The 14,411-nt window shown below is 45.3% G+C and overlaps 1 protein-coding gene across 5 annotated transcripts in view; it reads right to left on the reverse strand.

Moving 5' to 3' along the window:
* Positions 1-14,411, reverse strand: part of MARCHF1 (membrane associated ring-CH-type finger 1) — a 345,392-nt gene that overhangs the window by 244,311 nt on the left and 86,670 nt on the right. The window lies entirely within an intron of this gene.

A 14,411-nucleotide genomic window follows, 5' to 3' on the forward strand; every position in this document is an offset into this window, starting at 1 on the left:
GGGATCGCCCATGGGTAGCCCCACTGGCGTAACTAAGCCACCACAGCCCCCGCCGTGGTGGGGAGGCGCAGAGTAACTATGGGCGCCGGGGGGGCTGCGGTGCTATAGTTACCCGCTGCGCTGCTGCCCGGCCGCATCTTCGGTCACTGTCCCGTCACTCGCTCCCGGCGCCGGCTCCTGCTGATAATGAAAAGTGACACTTAGAAAATGGCTGCCCCCGTATTGCAGACAGTTTTGGCAGCCATTTTCTAAGAGTCACTTTTCATTATCAGCAATCTCCACAGGGGGTGATCCAATTACCCTGCTATTTTGCTGCTATTTACAGGAAAGAGATAGCAGAGGAACCATCTCCACAGGGGGGTTTACAATTCTTTGTAAACCTCTGGGCTCTAGCAGACTTTGTGGAACCAGACACAGCAGGGGTTGGGAGCAGCAGTTGGACAACTGTGGATTGAAGGTGGGATATACCTTATGCTTGAATCCACCAATCAGGAACTTGGGCAACCCCACAGATGATGCGATCACCGTGGGAATTTGAAATGTTTTAAAAAGTGTTTTTTGGTCAGACCAGAGAGAGCTGAAGGAGAAGAGAGGAGGAAGGAGGTTAGTCGCAGTCTTAAGGTTCAGAGGTATGCTCTACCTGTGTCTTGTGGAACGCCTCATCCTCGCTTCTGTGGAGTTGCCAGTGTTTTGTGGACTTATACAGTTTTCTGCTATCACAGCTGTGTGGACAAGTGATAGTTTGCCCTGTGGAACTGATCTGGGACTGTGACTATACAAGGACTGTCTGTTTGGGCCTGCTACCTGAATATCTTTCTACTCTGCAATTTACCTTTGCCACTGTTTATTGTCTATTTGTGCGTGCTGTGGAAAATAAACCATTCTTCTGGTTTCATCTGCTCGGTGTCTGAGTGATTGAGGAACTCGTACCCTCACATTTGGGTACATTTGGGCACACAGTTACCATCCTGATATCTCCATCACTGTTGACAACTCGACAATCTACCCTACCCAACAAGCTCGTTGCTTAGGGGTCACCCTCGACTCTGACCTGTCCTTTGTTCCCCACATTCAATCTGTCTCCAAATCATGTTACATGCATCTAAAAAACATATCCAAAATACGACCGTATCTCACACAAGACACTACTAAATCTCTTATCCATGCACTCATTATATCCCGCATTGATTATTGCAATAGTCTCCTAACTGGACTTCCCAAGAACAGACTCTCACCACTGCAATCCATTTTAAATGCTGCTGCTAGGCTGATCTTCCTTGCAAGACGCTCATCGTCTGCTGATCCGCTCTGCCAGTCCCTCCATTGGTTGCCTGTATATTACCGTATTCAATATAAAACACTTCTACTTGCATATAAAGCTATTAACCATACTGCACCAGCATATATCTCTGCACTTATCACACAATATCTCCCATCTCGACCACTCCGCTCTGCACAAGATTTCCGTCTCTCATCTGAGCGGATCACTAGCTCCCATTCACTATTACAGGACTTTCATCGGGCTGCTCCCATCCTATGGAATGCCCTTCCATGCACAATCAGACTCTCCGCTAGCCTCCAAACTTTCAAGCGTTCCCTGAAAACTCACCTCTTCAGGCAAGCCTATCATATTTAAGTTCTACACACATAACCCTCTGAGGCACTTATGTATTATATAGCTTCCCTTCTGGACTTGTAACTTGTTGGGACTGCTATGCTATTACTGGTGCCTGTCCTTGTGTTTCCCTCCTATATCCCTATAGATTGTAAGCTTGCAGCAGGGCCCTCCTACCTCCATGTCTGTCTGTTGTTACCCAGTTTGTTTTATCACTGTTTACTATTGTAAAGCGCAACGGAATCTGCTGCGCTATATAAGAAACTGCAAATAAATAAATAAATAAATTATCAGCAGGAGCCGGCGCCGGGAGCGAGTGACGGGACAGTGACCACAGACAGATGCGGCCGGGCAGCAGCGCAGCGGAGACTGGAGCAGCGGGAGACTGGACGGGACAGTGACCGCAGATGCGGCTCTGTCAGGTATGGAGGCGGGGGCGCCGAAATTTTTTTGGCGGGGGGGCGCAAATTATATAGTTACGCCACTGGGTAGCCCATAATTTTATGGGTATCCTCATGAAAAACCTGGGCGTTCCCATGGGTATGTGGGCGTGCCGATGTCACAGGCACAGCCACACGCAAATAAAAGTCAGTTCAAACTGACAGTTATTTGTGAAGGCAGGAGAAATCATTTCTCCCGCAGCGGCGGCGGCATGCAAGGGGATGTATCTTTGTTACATATCCGCTCACATGGTTGCGATTTGGAAATGGTGGCTGGGGGCTGGTATTTGGCTGGGTGGCAGGGCGCCTCTCTTGCACTTGGTAAACTGTGATCCCCATATCGGTGGAGAGCGGGCATCTAACTTAAGTATAGACTTACTATTCAGAGCGAAGGCTGGAGAAATCATTTGATGGCGAGCGAACATCGAATGATTTCTCCTCCGTGGGTCCGCATACGATCAGATGTGTAAGCTTACACATCCACTCAGATGCTAGTGTGGTGATTCGGTTGGGGGGGCAGCGTGTGTTCGGCGGGGCAGCATTTACCTGCTCACTAGGCAGCGAATATATGCCACCTAGGGAGAAGGTCTGAATTACCACCATTAATTCCAAACCAAAGTAGGTTTTATGGGTGATAAAAGAATATAGGTCATAGAAGATAAACAACAGTCTATGGGGATAATTCTGGTTCACTCTCAACGCACATTTGGTTTGCTAATGGACAATACCATGTGCCCTACAGATGGGGCAAATGTAATATGTGCAGAGAGAGTTAGATTTGGGTGGGGTTTGTCTTCAAACTGATATCTATATTGCAGTATAGAATGAATGCATTCAGTATTTACCCTGCACAGAAACAAAATAATTCACCCAAATCTAACTCTCTCTACACATTACATCTGCACCACCTGCAGTGCACAGTGCAGTCCATTAGCACACCAAATGTGTGAACCAGAACCCCATATCCCCTGTGCTAAGTAATGTACCATACTGTGACATGCCAATAACACAGTGACAGACTTGGGCGTATACATTTACAGAACCAAATAAATAAAATCCACTTGCAGTCTAATCAGCCTGACCTCTAAGTCTGGCATCTCTGACATATAATGCCATTGTAGCGGATGAGTCATGCACAATAAGACATAAGTGTGCTGTTATTGTGCTTGAAGAGTCATGCACAATAACATTCAATTAAATGACAACTTGTAGCATTTAAACATTTAAATAAATATCAACATTAATATAGTGCATTGTGCAGACAAGCAAAAAAAAACTTAATATAAACCTATAAAATACCTATGTATAAGTGATTAATAAGCTTGAAGGTACTGTATAAGGGTCTAATTATTAAAAAATAATAATGTATAAAATCCACAGTTTTTAAGGATCGCTATATTAATAGGATACCACACAGTAGCTATCCATGCTATCTGTTGCAGCCTTTAATTTGATTCAACACAGCATTCTTCATACAGTAGATATACTGTAAGTTACTACATTGCAATATACAGTATTTCAGATAGCATGCGTTGGATCCATTTCTGTAATCACAGCATTACATATCAGCAGCCAAACAACAACATGCGCAGAACCTCTGCCAAGTCTGAACACAGAAGAAAAGTGATCGCATACAGTAAGTGAATTCTTATTCTGGCATATGTTAGTGATACATTTATATTTGAGTCTAATTACCAATGGCATATTTTGTTTGGCATTGCAGTAATTATAATGAATATACCATAAAATACCTCTCCAGCATGGTTCAGTGTTGTTCCCCTCCTTAGTTGCATTCTCTATTATGTTGCTGGCATGCTACAAAATTCATTTTGTCACGTTTTGACACTTTTACAAGGGTCTTAATAGTTATTAAAACCCTTCAAAAAGCCCCAAAACAGTATGAAGCACATTGGAGGCATGTTTATTCCCTTCTATTATATTACTATTGGATGTGGATGTTACTGTAATGAACACAGAACGTTTATAATAAATATACTTGAAATTTAGAATAGTGGTTCATTACAAAGTAATCATAGAGCCGCTTACTCCCTCACACGCCACAGCTCTAAAAACAGAACCTGGTACCAGCATGAAACAGCAGATACGGTGAGTAACAATGGTGTTTCGCTAATTCTATGCATACTAGGGTCTACCCTGAACCATTGGCGTGAGATGAAGTATGTGAGTACTTTGGCCTAATATTGCCTCTTAATGAACAGAACTGGTTGGCAAGTTTGAAGATTGATCAACTTACAGTAAGTTCATTGAAGGGACCCAGACTTAAGGCATACATTTCCTGGGACACCATTAGGAAGAAAAGTTGGCAGAAACACACTGGTGGTGCAGGAAAACTTTTTTTGACAGTAAACATTTCCAAATCCACTTATTTCAGATGAGAAGGAAAAGTTTGTCTGTGGATAAACACTTAATTTTTTTAACTGTTTTAATAGGTCAATGGAATAAATAACTGTTTGGAACACATTTGTTCTATGGACATTGTTTACACATACCGACCTCTCTGATACCCCTTTCACACTGCACTTTTAAAACGGTATATTGCCGTTTTTTTTCCATTTTAAAACGTTTAAGGCTGCAATGTGAAAGTGCCAGAGTTGATTTACCGGTTAAAGTTAACTGGTATTTCAACATGGTTAAAAAGCAGAGTCCTACACGTTTCAAAGCCGTTTTTTAGGCAGTGTGAATGGCTCTATTTCTATGGCTTGAAACGTGTCCCTTGGGGGTTAAACAGTTTGAATGTGTGAATGGTATTAAATGCTTTTTAAAACGGTTTTCACCTGCAATGTGAAAGGTCTTAAGGTTCAGACCCGTTTTAAAGTCCTATTTAAGAATACAGGGTCAATATCCATTTCTGCAATGTCAAAGCAGTATGAGACTGTACTGAGGGTGTAACTGTAACCTCCCTAAATGTAAACAAAGATGTGAAAAATCTAGCGAGCGCTGATCAGCAGTTAAGATATCTCCTGGTGTCCACCCTAAGGCACCTCTCCCACTAATGGGACACGAACTAAGGATTTTAAGATACCTTTTGAAGAACGCAAGATAGAAAATAAATGTAAGTTATTCCACTTATATTTAAAGAAAAGTGATCATCCGATGGCCAAAGATACCTTTCAGTGAACACGTGACAGAATAAGAATGTAAGGGTTCTCTTATCCTTTCTGCACTGAACTGAGTACAGTTTGAAATTGAAAGATACATTTATGTGCACACCTGCCAGAAATCTAATGTGAGTTTCTGTTTGGGTTTTCTGAATGGAGGAAAAGGAGTGATTTGAAATAGAGGATTGGAAGCTGCAGTCTTCATTGTACACATCACGTCCCATTCTCCCAGTTCCCTAAGCGCTCTTTTATCTGTAACTGTAACCTGTTATATAGAAACCTTGGAACTAGATACGCCCATTGGGTGGAGCATGACACACCATCTCAATGGGGTGCTTTGCAAAATTATATTACCAACTATAATCTCCCTGAAACTAGTTTTCAAAAGCAGTCCAAACTTTTACATTGTACTGGCCTGGGGGGAAAATGGCACCCTGCCCCCCTGCCCAGCCCGCCACTGAGTACCAGTATTCAGATGCAAGTCGACCCGTGTCCTATATATATATTACATATACACATTATAGACCTAATGTTGCAAGTATACTATACGGTACTCTTTACTTAGAAGGGCGCCCATCTCGGCCATCTCGGGCATTGAATGCACTAAAAAATCAGGTGCGATGCGACAGACGAGATGCCCGAGATTTCCCATAGGGAACAATGTTAAATGTCTCAATTGACCCGATTTTCCTGTTCAATGCCTCAATTGACCCAATTTTTCCATAGGAAACAATGTTAAATGGGCCACAGAGGCCAAATAGGCACCCTGAAGTGAATAATGGCCACCCGAATTGTTAACGCCACCCCACGATCAACGTCAACCCGAAGCGTGGCGAGCGCAGCGAGCCCGCGAGGGGCGGCGGTACGCGTCCTACGACCTTTTCATACCCCCACTATCCACGTCGGCGTGGAGTTGAGAATAGAAAGTGTGGCGAGCGCAGCGAGCCACCGAGCCCGAAGCGTGGCGAGCGGATGCGGATACCTTCACAGGTATCCGCGTCCCCTCGCGGGCTTCACAGCTGTCCGCGTACCCTCGCGGGGCTCGCTGCGCTCGCCACACTTCGGGCTCGGTGGCTCGCTGCGCTCGCCACACTTTCTATTCTCAACTCCACGCCGACGTGGATAGTGGGGGTATGAAAAGGTCGTAGGACGCGTACCGCCGCCCCTCGCGGGCTCGCTGCGCTCGCCACGCATCGGGTTGACGTTGATCGTGGGGTGGCGTTAACAATTATGGTGGCCATTATACACTTCAGGGTGCCTATTTGGCCTCTGTGGCCCATTTAACATTGTTTCCTATGGAAAAATCGGGTCAATTGAGGCATTGAACAGGAAAATTGGGTCAATTGAGACATTTAACATTGTTCCCTATGGGAAATCTCGGGCATCTCGTCGGTTGATCGCACCCGATTTTTTAGTGCATTCAATGCCCGAGATGCCCGAGATTTTTTACTAACGATGCCCACGATCAAAATCGTGGGCGCCCTTCTAAGTAAAGAGTACCTACTATACTACTATACTACATGTAACACAATAAAAAAACTGTAGAAACCAAAGTACTGTACATTTAACATCTGATCAATTTTGTTATACTTTATGTGGAGTCATTTCTACATGTTCCTGCTGAGATATTTAGTGTAAAACATGATTAATCCTCAGTAGGGTAACATTTTTAATAAATGACACCAAATGCAGTCTAGGCTTCATTATCACTCATTCCTGTGTTTTCACTGGACTTTTATTTCTTTTATTTCTTTTATCCATTGCAGAGGTATCTCTAGAAATAGCTCTACATGCTCACATTGTTTACACTGAATAAATGAGTGGATGACTAATCTCCTTATGCGAAGTTACAGAAGAAAAGGAAATTATATTTCTAAACCAAACAGGCAGCCACAACCACAGTATGTATAATTCTTACACGCAAGAGGGAATCCAGTTTATTATAAAACACAGAAATAAGCTCTTTTGTTTAAACAATGCAGTTCAGTGCCCCACAAATTAGGAAATAAATGTTTAGAACCTTGACAGACATCCACAGTCTGTGATAATTGGGAGCTGGTGAAAAATATAGGGGGTTATTCTGATTCACTCGGAAAGGCACAATCGCTCTCTAATGGACAAAACCATGTGCACTGCAGGTGGGGCTGATGTAACCTGCATAGAGAGTTAGATTTGGGTGTTTTATTGTTTCTGTGCAGGGTAAGTACTTGCTGCTTTATTTTAACACTGCAATATAGATATCAGTTTGAAGTACACCCTCCAACCAAATCTAACTCTCTCTGCACATGTTACATCAGCCCCACCTGCAGTCAATATGGATTTGTCCATTACAGAGTAATTGTGCCTTTCTGAGTAAATCAGAATAACCCCCATATTTTGTTTGTTGCTATGGTTCATCATATAGGTGCTTATTTTGGTTCACTCGCAGAGGCAAATTCCTTCTCAAGTGGACAAAACCATGTGCACTGCAGGGGGGGGCAGATGTAACATGTGCAGAGAGAGATACAGTATGGGTGAGTTATTTTGTTTCTGTGCAGGGAAAATAATGACTGCTTTATTTTTACACTGCAATATAGGTCTCACTTTGAAGTAAAACCCAACCCAAATCTAAATCACTCTACACATGTTACATCTGCCCCCCCTGCAGTGCACATGGTTTTGTCTATTTGAGAAGGAATTTGCCTCTGCGAGTAAACCAAAATAAGGGCCATAGTATCATTGTCTAAGTAATTAGTGTAGTGTTTATGAGGTAAAATGTACTTGTTTATGTATATGGATGTGTATATACACTAGAGAAAAACCAAAACAGTATATGTATAACATACCTCCCAACTTTGGCCGGTTAGCAGTCGGGACGCTGCTGCTGCGCGCCGCAGGTGCGCCAAAATTTTCGGGGGTGTGGCCTAATTTGGGGCGTGGCCTATACTCGCGGCTCCCGCTAGGCCACGCCCACATTTTGCCACTATGGGGGCATGACCCAGAGGCTCTGTGAGCCTCTAGCCATGCCCCCAGCCCCCTGACTGCGGGAATAGACGCTGTGCGCATGCGCACAGCGTTTATTCCCCGCTGCTTAGCATCTGACGGGGGGACTCCCAACAGCCCCCCCACACCGCGGGACACTGCCGCCCGCGGGTGGGACAGCGGGACAGGCCCTGACAATCGGGACTGTCCCGATAATATCGGGACTGTTGGGAGGTATGGTATACTGAGGTATAGGTCAAACATAGTGTGTATACATTAGTGACCAGGGCAGAGGAGAAAATTCTAGAAGCTAGCTGTGTGTCCCAACTGTCAATCATCCAGTGTGAGGTGGTGTGATTGCCAGTGGGTGGGGCTTGAGCCTGGTGGCAGTTCCTCTGAGGGAGGAGATCTCTGGGCTGCCTGAGGGATCACTGGCAGGAGAGATATGCTGTAAATGTAGTGGCAGCCAAGAGCTGGGGAAGTGATGCCAGTAAAGCACAGTGAGGAGAATGTGCAGGATTACCAGCAATGATCACCTGATGACTCAGCACAGAAGGCAGCTAATGGGCCCCATACATCAGCAATCACAATTTATGGATTTCCAGATACAGGGATTTTTTGGCCAGATAAATGGATTTTACAATCTATCTGACTTTGCCCACACATTACAGATTTATTTCAGTGATCGGCAGATTTTTCCATCTGGTCTAGCCGGCGCTGAGGTGCAGGAGTTCCACAGCAGAGAGGAGCTCCATGTAGTTTTAGTGGAAAGAGACAATTTCAGCAGTCTGCTAAAGGAGTGGACTTAGTGGAGTTGCTTCATCTGAGGTACACCGACAGCTACAATACCAAGGTCAGCAGCAGCAGACCCTCCATTTTATGTGTCTGTAAGCCTAAAGGTGCCCAGACACACAAAATGTGTTACGATGCATTATGGGCTGGATCGCATTGCAATGCATGTGATTGGCGTGTGATGCGATCCTCGGGCAGTACAAAATGTGTAGCACATACTTTTTGTACTGTGTGATGCGATGCTCGCGGGAGCGCGCATCGCACGCTGCTATCAGCTTGCATACCCTCCAACTGTACCGAATTTGCCGGTACAGTACCGTTTTTTAACAGTCTGTACCGGCAAATTATAATTGTACCGAATGTACCGTTTTTCCCCGCTGTGGTCAATTATTACTCACTAATCAAAATCCTCTTGGCTCCGCTCTGTCTGAGTTGCCTGGTGGTGCTGTGCCGACTCTCCCCTCTCCCCCGTTCCCAAGGGTGCATTGCGGGTCCAGTCCTGTGCGTCATGACGTCACGGACCGGCACCCTGGTCATGGGAAAGGTCATTGACTTAGCCCGCAGTCTCCGCATGCGCAGACTGTAACTGTGGACACGGTTCTGCGCTACATGAGGGCTTAAAGGGATGCGGTGGCCAGCCCCGGCGGCGGGCGCATGTGAAGGGGGATGATTATCTTTGCCATCGGAGCCTGCCACTTCAAGTTCCACATCAGACTCCGAGCAAGTCAGTGCGCGAGTAGGTGGATCAGGCTGCAGTTTGAATAATAAAATGTATAATCTCCTCACTTGCCCAGTCTTCATCGTGTGACATATGTGCACCTGAAGCCAGGCTTGCAGCTCATGTCACATGGTGGCTTAGTGGGCTGCTGGCATATTAAATAAGTATATTTAATATACTTATTTATTAAATAAGTATATTAAATATACTTATTTAATATGCCAGCAGCCCACCAAGCCACCACGTGACATGAGCTGCATGATACGTGTAGTAGTTGGTGCACAGTACACATTCGGAAAGGGGTGACGTGGTTACACCCCTTTTTGCCCATGACCACGCCCCTTTGTTCATGTACACGCCCCCTTTTTGAATGTGTACCGATTTCTTATCTTCAAATGTTGGAGGGTATGAGCTTGTATTGGCACCTTAACGGAGGAGTTGGGGGAGGAGCTACAATCTCCAGGGACAGCATATGGTTGCCGAGTGGTGAGATAGAAAATGCTGTGCACATATCACCACACATCACAGAGTCAGGGATAAAGCTGGCATAATTTGAGGTTTTACATATGTTGCAGCAACTGTTTATAGGGACAGCCTTTGTGAGTGAGGAGGTTAGGAAAGTGGCAGAAGAAGGCAGAGACTAAAAGCCTGTAGGAGGTGTAAGTATACTGATTACAACACAGCTGTACATCAGCCTGTTAGGAACAGCCAGCACAAAGTTACAGCCTTCTGTCATGCAGACAGCCATACACAAGCCTAGGACTGTAGAAGTAATTTAAATACTCATCTCATACAACCAGATGCACTTGTATTGACATTGCCATATATTATTATAATTTAATGGTTTGCAGAGTGAAGTGTAGCTATGAGACTTATAAAAAAAAAAAACAATTTAGGAGTAACTTCGTATTAATACAATTGTACTTCTTAATTTGTATAATTTGTGAAAAATAAATAAAAATATATATAAAAAAAACCCACAGCTATTCAACAGTGAAATTTAGCAAAAGTAAAAGGACTATAACATGACTGTGAAGAATAATAAAATAAAATAATAGAATTTGATATAGATAAAGCAGCGGCACTCAGGGGCTTGTGCAAAACTTTATTTTAATATGTCACATATACTCCAGCATTTTGAGGTGTGTAACCCCTTTATCAAGATGTTGTTTTTGCTGAGGGTACCGTGGCAGTATGTGTGTGTGTAGATATAGGTTAGAAAGTAGTCCAGCACTCCACTGACACAACACTACTGCCACGGTGTCCTCAGCAAAAACAACGCCCACACTAGTTGCCGACAATAGTAGCACTGCGTAATGCCCACACCAGCTGCCGACAGTAGTATCGCTGCCTATATTTAATGCCCACACCAGCTGCCGACAGTAGTATCGCTGCCTATATGTAAAGCCCACACCAGCTGTTGACAGTAGCGCTGCATATAGGTAACGCCCACACCAGTTGCCGACAGTAGTAGCACTGCGTAATGCCCACACCAGCTGCAAACAGTAGTATCGCTGCCTATATGTAACACCCACACCAGTTGCCGACAGTAGTAGCGATGCATAATGCCCACACCAGTTGCCGACAGTAGTAGCGCTGCCTTACATAACGCCCACACCAGTTGCCGACAGTAGTAGCACTGCCTATACATAACGCCGACACCAGTTGCCAACAGTAGTAGCGCTGCCTATACGTAACGCCCACACCAGCTGCCGACAGTAGTAGCGTTGCCTATATGTAATGCCCACACCAGTTGCCAACAGTAGTAGTTCTGCCTATACATAATGTCCACATCATGACGTCCTACGCTGCTTTTACAGATGCTCCAATCTGGTGGGTGGCCCACCAGCATACATGGACATGCAAGCGTCTCGTACTCACGCATGTCCATTGTCGGGAATGGAGCAGGTGAGCATCGGAGACGCACACATGCCAGAATAACCAGCACATCGTGGTGACTGGTGCGCCGGGAACAGGTAAAATGACAATAGCTCCATCTGGACATAATGCCCACACAATTTGTTGACAGTATACTCTCTCTCACAGTTTTTTTTACCTTACAATCTGTGTGGCAGCTCATCCTCCTTTCATCAGCCCTGGTGTGTGCTCCCTTGTAACTCCGCCCTCTCATCCCGTGTGGCTCCTCCCATCCGTTCCATTAAGCTCCGCACCCTGATCAGTCTCATCTCTGACTTATAAAGCTCATCTGGGATTCACAGCAGCACTCTCTGCTGACCGTGAGTGACACTGTTGTAGTAGTTGAAGGGGGTTGGGACTAGGGAGCTGGGAAGGAGTCCAGCCTCCTCGGCTTCATGCTGCTGGCGCCGCTGCCTGTAGTATGACAGGCAGCGGCAGCCACTGAGAAAAAAGAGCAGCAGCAGGGGTGGGGGGGGGGTGAGTTCTCTGCTCCTCCGCTGGTCCACAGGTCATGGGGGTCCTCCTTTGATGCTGTTAAGCCTGTGCCCAATACTGCGGCACCCCCAATGTCTTCCCAGCTGCAGTTCCACCACCTGATGAACTGCAGCAGGTGTTCGCTCCGGCTGGCCTCCTCTCGCTGTTCTAAAGCAGGAAGAGGGGCAGCTACTACACATATAGAGCTGGAGCTTGGGAACTGCTTCCGGGCACGGCAACTGCTGCCCATAACTCTGCGGTTCCCGATCCCTTAATTCAGAGTTACTTGCAGCAGCTTTCGGCCTCAGGGTTGGCCGGCCTCCCGGGAATCTTCCCGGTGAACCTTAATGGCCAATCCACCCCTGGGTGGAGGCACGTATTGCAATCTAGCAACCTACATTTCCAAAGTAATATAGAGTGGGTTACAATTGTATAAATGATCACCTTGCAACTGCCTTTAGGACTGTTTGGTTGTCCCACCAAAAGGGCAGAAGTGTCCCGCGGTGGGGGAGGAGGAGTTAGGAGACCCACTTGTCCCTCACTGCTGTTCTTAGCAGAGCAGCTGTGAAAAGATGCACTTCAGACATGCTCAGAGCCTATTCATTAAAAACCGAGGGGCATGGGGAAAGTCCCTTTTTTTGGAACTGTTCGGCTGTCCCACCCATGGGCAGCAGTTTGCCATGAGGGGGGCAGTTCAGAGTCACTGCTCTGCTCAGTAGAACACCACCTGCAGGGGGACTCCTAACTGCCCCTCCTCACTTCTGCGGGATGGTCCTGTGAAAATCAGGACAGTTGGGAGATATGATACTGTATTAAACCCCACAATATTCTGGGGCCCACTGGTACTCACAATGAGCAGTGAGAGAGGAAGTGTACTAGGTGGTTCCCCCAGTAGTACATTTTAATATATATATAGTATAACACACAAAAGTACATCTTTAATCTGTTTGGTAAATCCCATAGCATAAATCCCATACCATAGCTTGATAGCATATGTTACAGTGAGATACGGTCATATTGTCTACAGCATTTAGGTTTACAAGCATTAGGTCTACACCACTAGGTCGACCTGCATTAAGGTCGACCTGCATTTAGGTAGACATGCATTTAGGTCGACATGACTGAAGGTCGACCTGACTTAGGTAGACAGGGTCATTAGGTCGACATGTGGAAGGTCGACAGGCAAAAGGTCGACATGGGGTCATTTGACTGTTTTATGAGTCGACATGTGCCGACAGCAGGTATTTCATGCCCTACCATCCACTGAGGCGTGGTGGGAGAATAAAATAGTGTGCCGAGCGTAGCGAGGCACCGTGCCCAAAGCATGGCGAGCGCAACGAGCCATGCGAGGGGACACGGTGCTATGTTGACTGTGTCGACACTTGAAAAAAATGGAAAAAATGTCGACTTTTTCGCTGTCGACCTAATGACCCTGTCGACCTTATACCTGTCGACCTAATGACCCTGTCGAACTAACACCTGTCGAGCTAACACATGTCGACCTAATGACCCTGTCGACCTAATGACCCTGTCGACCTAACCCATTTCGACCTTCAGTCAGGTCGACCTAAATGCAAGTCGACCTAATGGGGTAGACCTAATGCTTGTAGACCTAAATGCAGTCTGACGAATGATCCCATTCCGTTACAGTACATCTATAACTTTAGCTTTCATCCTTGAGAAGTGAAAGCGAAAATGAGTGATACTAGGCTGTGATGGGTCCCCACACTACTGTATAAAGACACCAGCTTAGATTGAGAGTGAACGGTAGACAAGAGCATATCTTCTTTGTCACCTTTCAATATGAATGGCCACAAACCTTAATTTTGTAGCAATTAAGTAATAATTAATGTGCCCCTAGTCCTGGTGACAATTGTAAACTAATATGTGCATACCTAGTATTTAAACAATTACAGAGAATAATATTTCTTATACTGTACATCTGAAAATTAACCTGCATTGTTATATACTCAGCTATTAGTCATATCTTAAGTTTGTGGTAATGTAAGTTCAAGTTTTTACACCTTCTCACTCACTTAATTATCACACTTTTCTAATAGATGACTCAGTATTAATTATCGCTTCTCCGCCTGTGAATAATGTCTGAATGCTCACCAGCCAATCCATTCTACTATACTGTACAAGAACCAAACTGGAAAAAGAAGAACATGGCTGTTCAGTGGAATCCTGACTGTCGGCACCACAAACTATGCCGGGCAAAGCTGAATTAAGCTTTTGGGGGACCCACTATGATATAAATATATAGGATTCTGATGAAGGGGCATTGAACCCTGAAATGTAGAAATAAATGTTTCACCTATTTTTAACTTGATTCGGTGTCCCTGAGCGCGCCAGCACCTATCAAAAATCTGCAT

This window comes from Crinia signifera, chromosome 1 (genome assembly GCF_055691185.1).
Source record: "Crinia signifera chromosome 1, ASM5569118v1, whole genome shotgun sequence".
Lineage (NCBI taxonomy): Eukaryota > Metazoa > Chordata > Amphibia > Anura > Myobatrachidae > Crinia > Crinia signifera.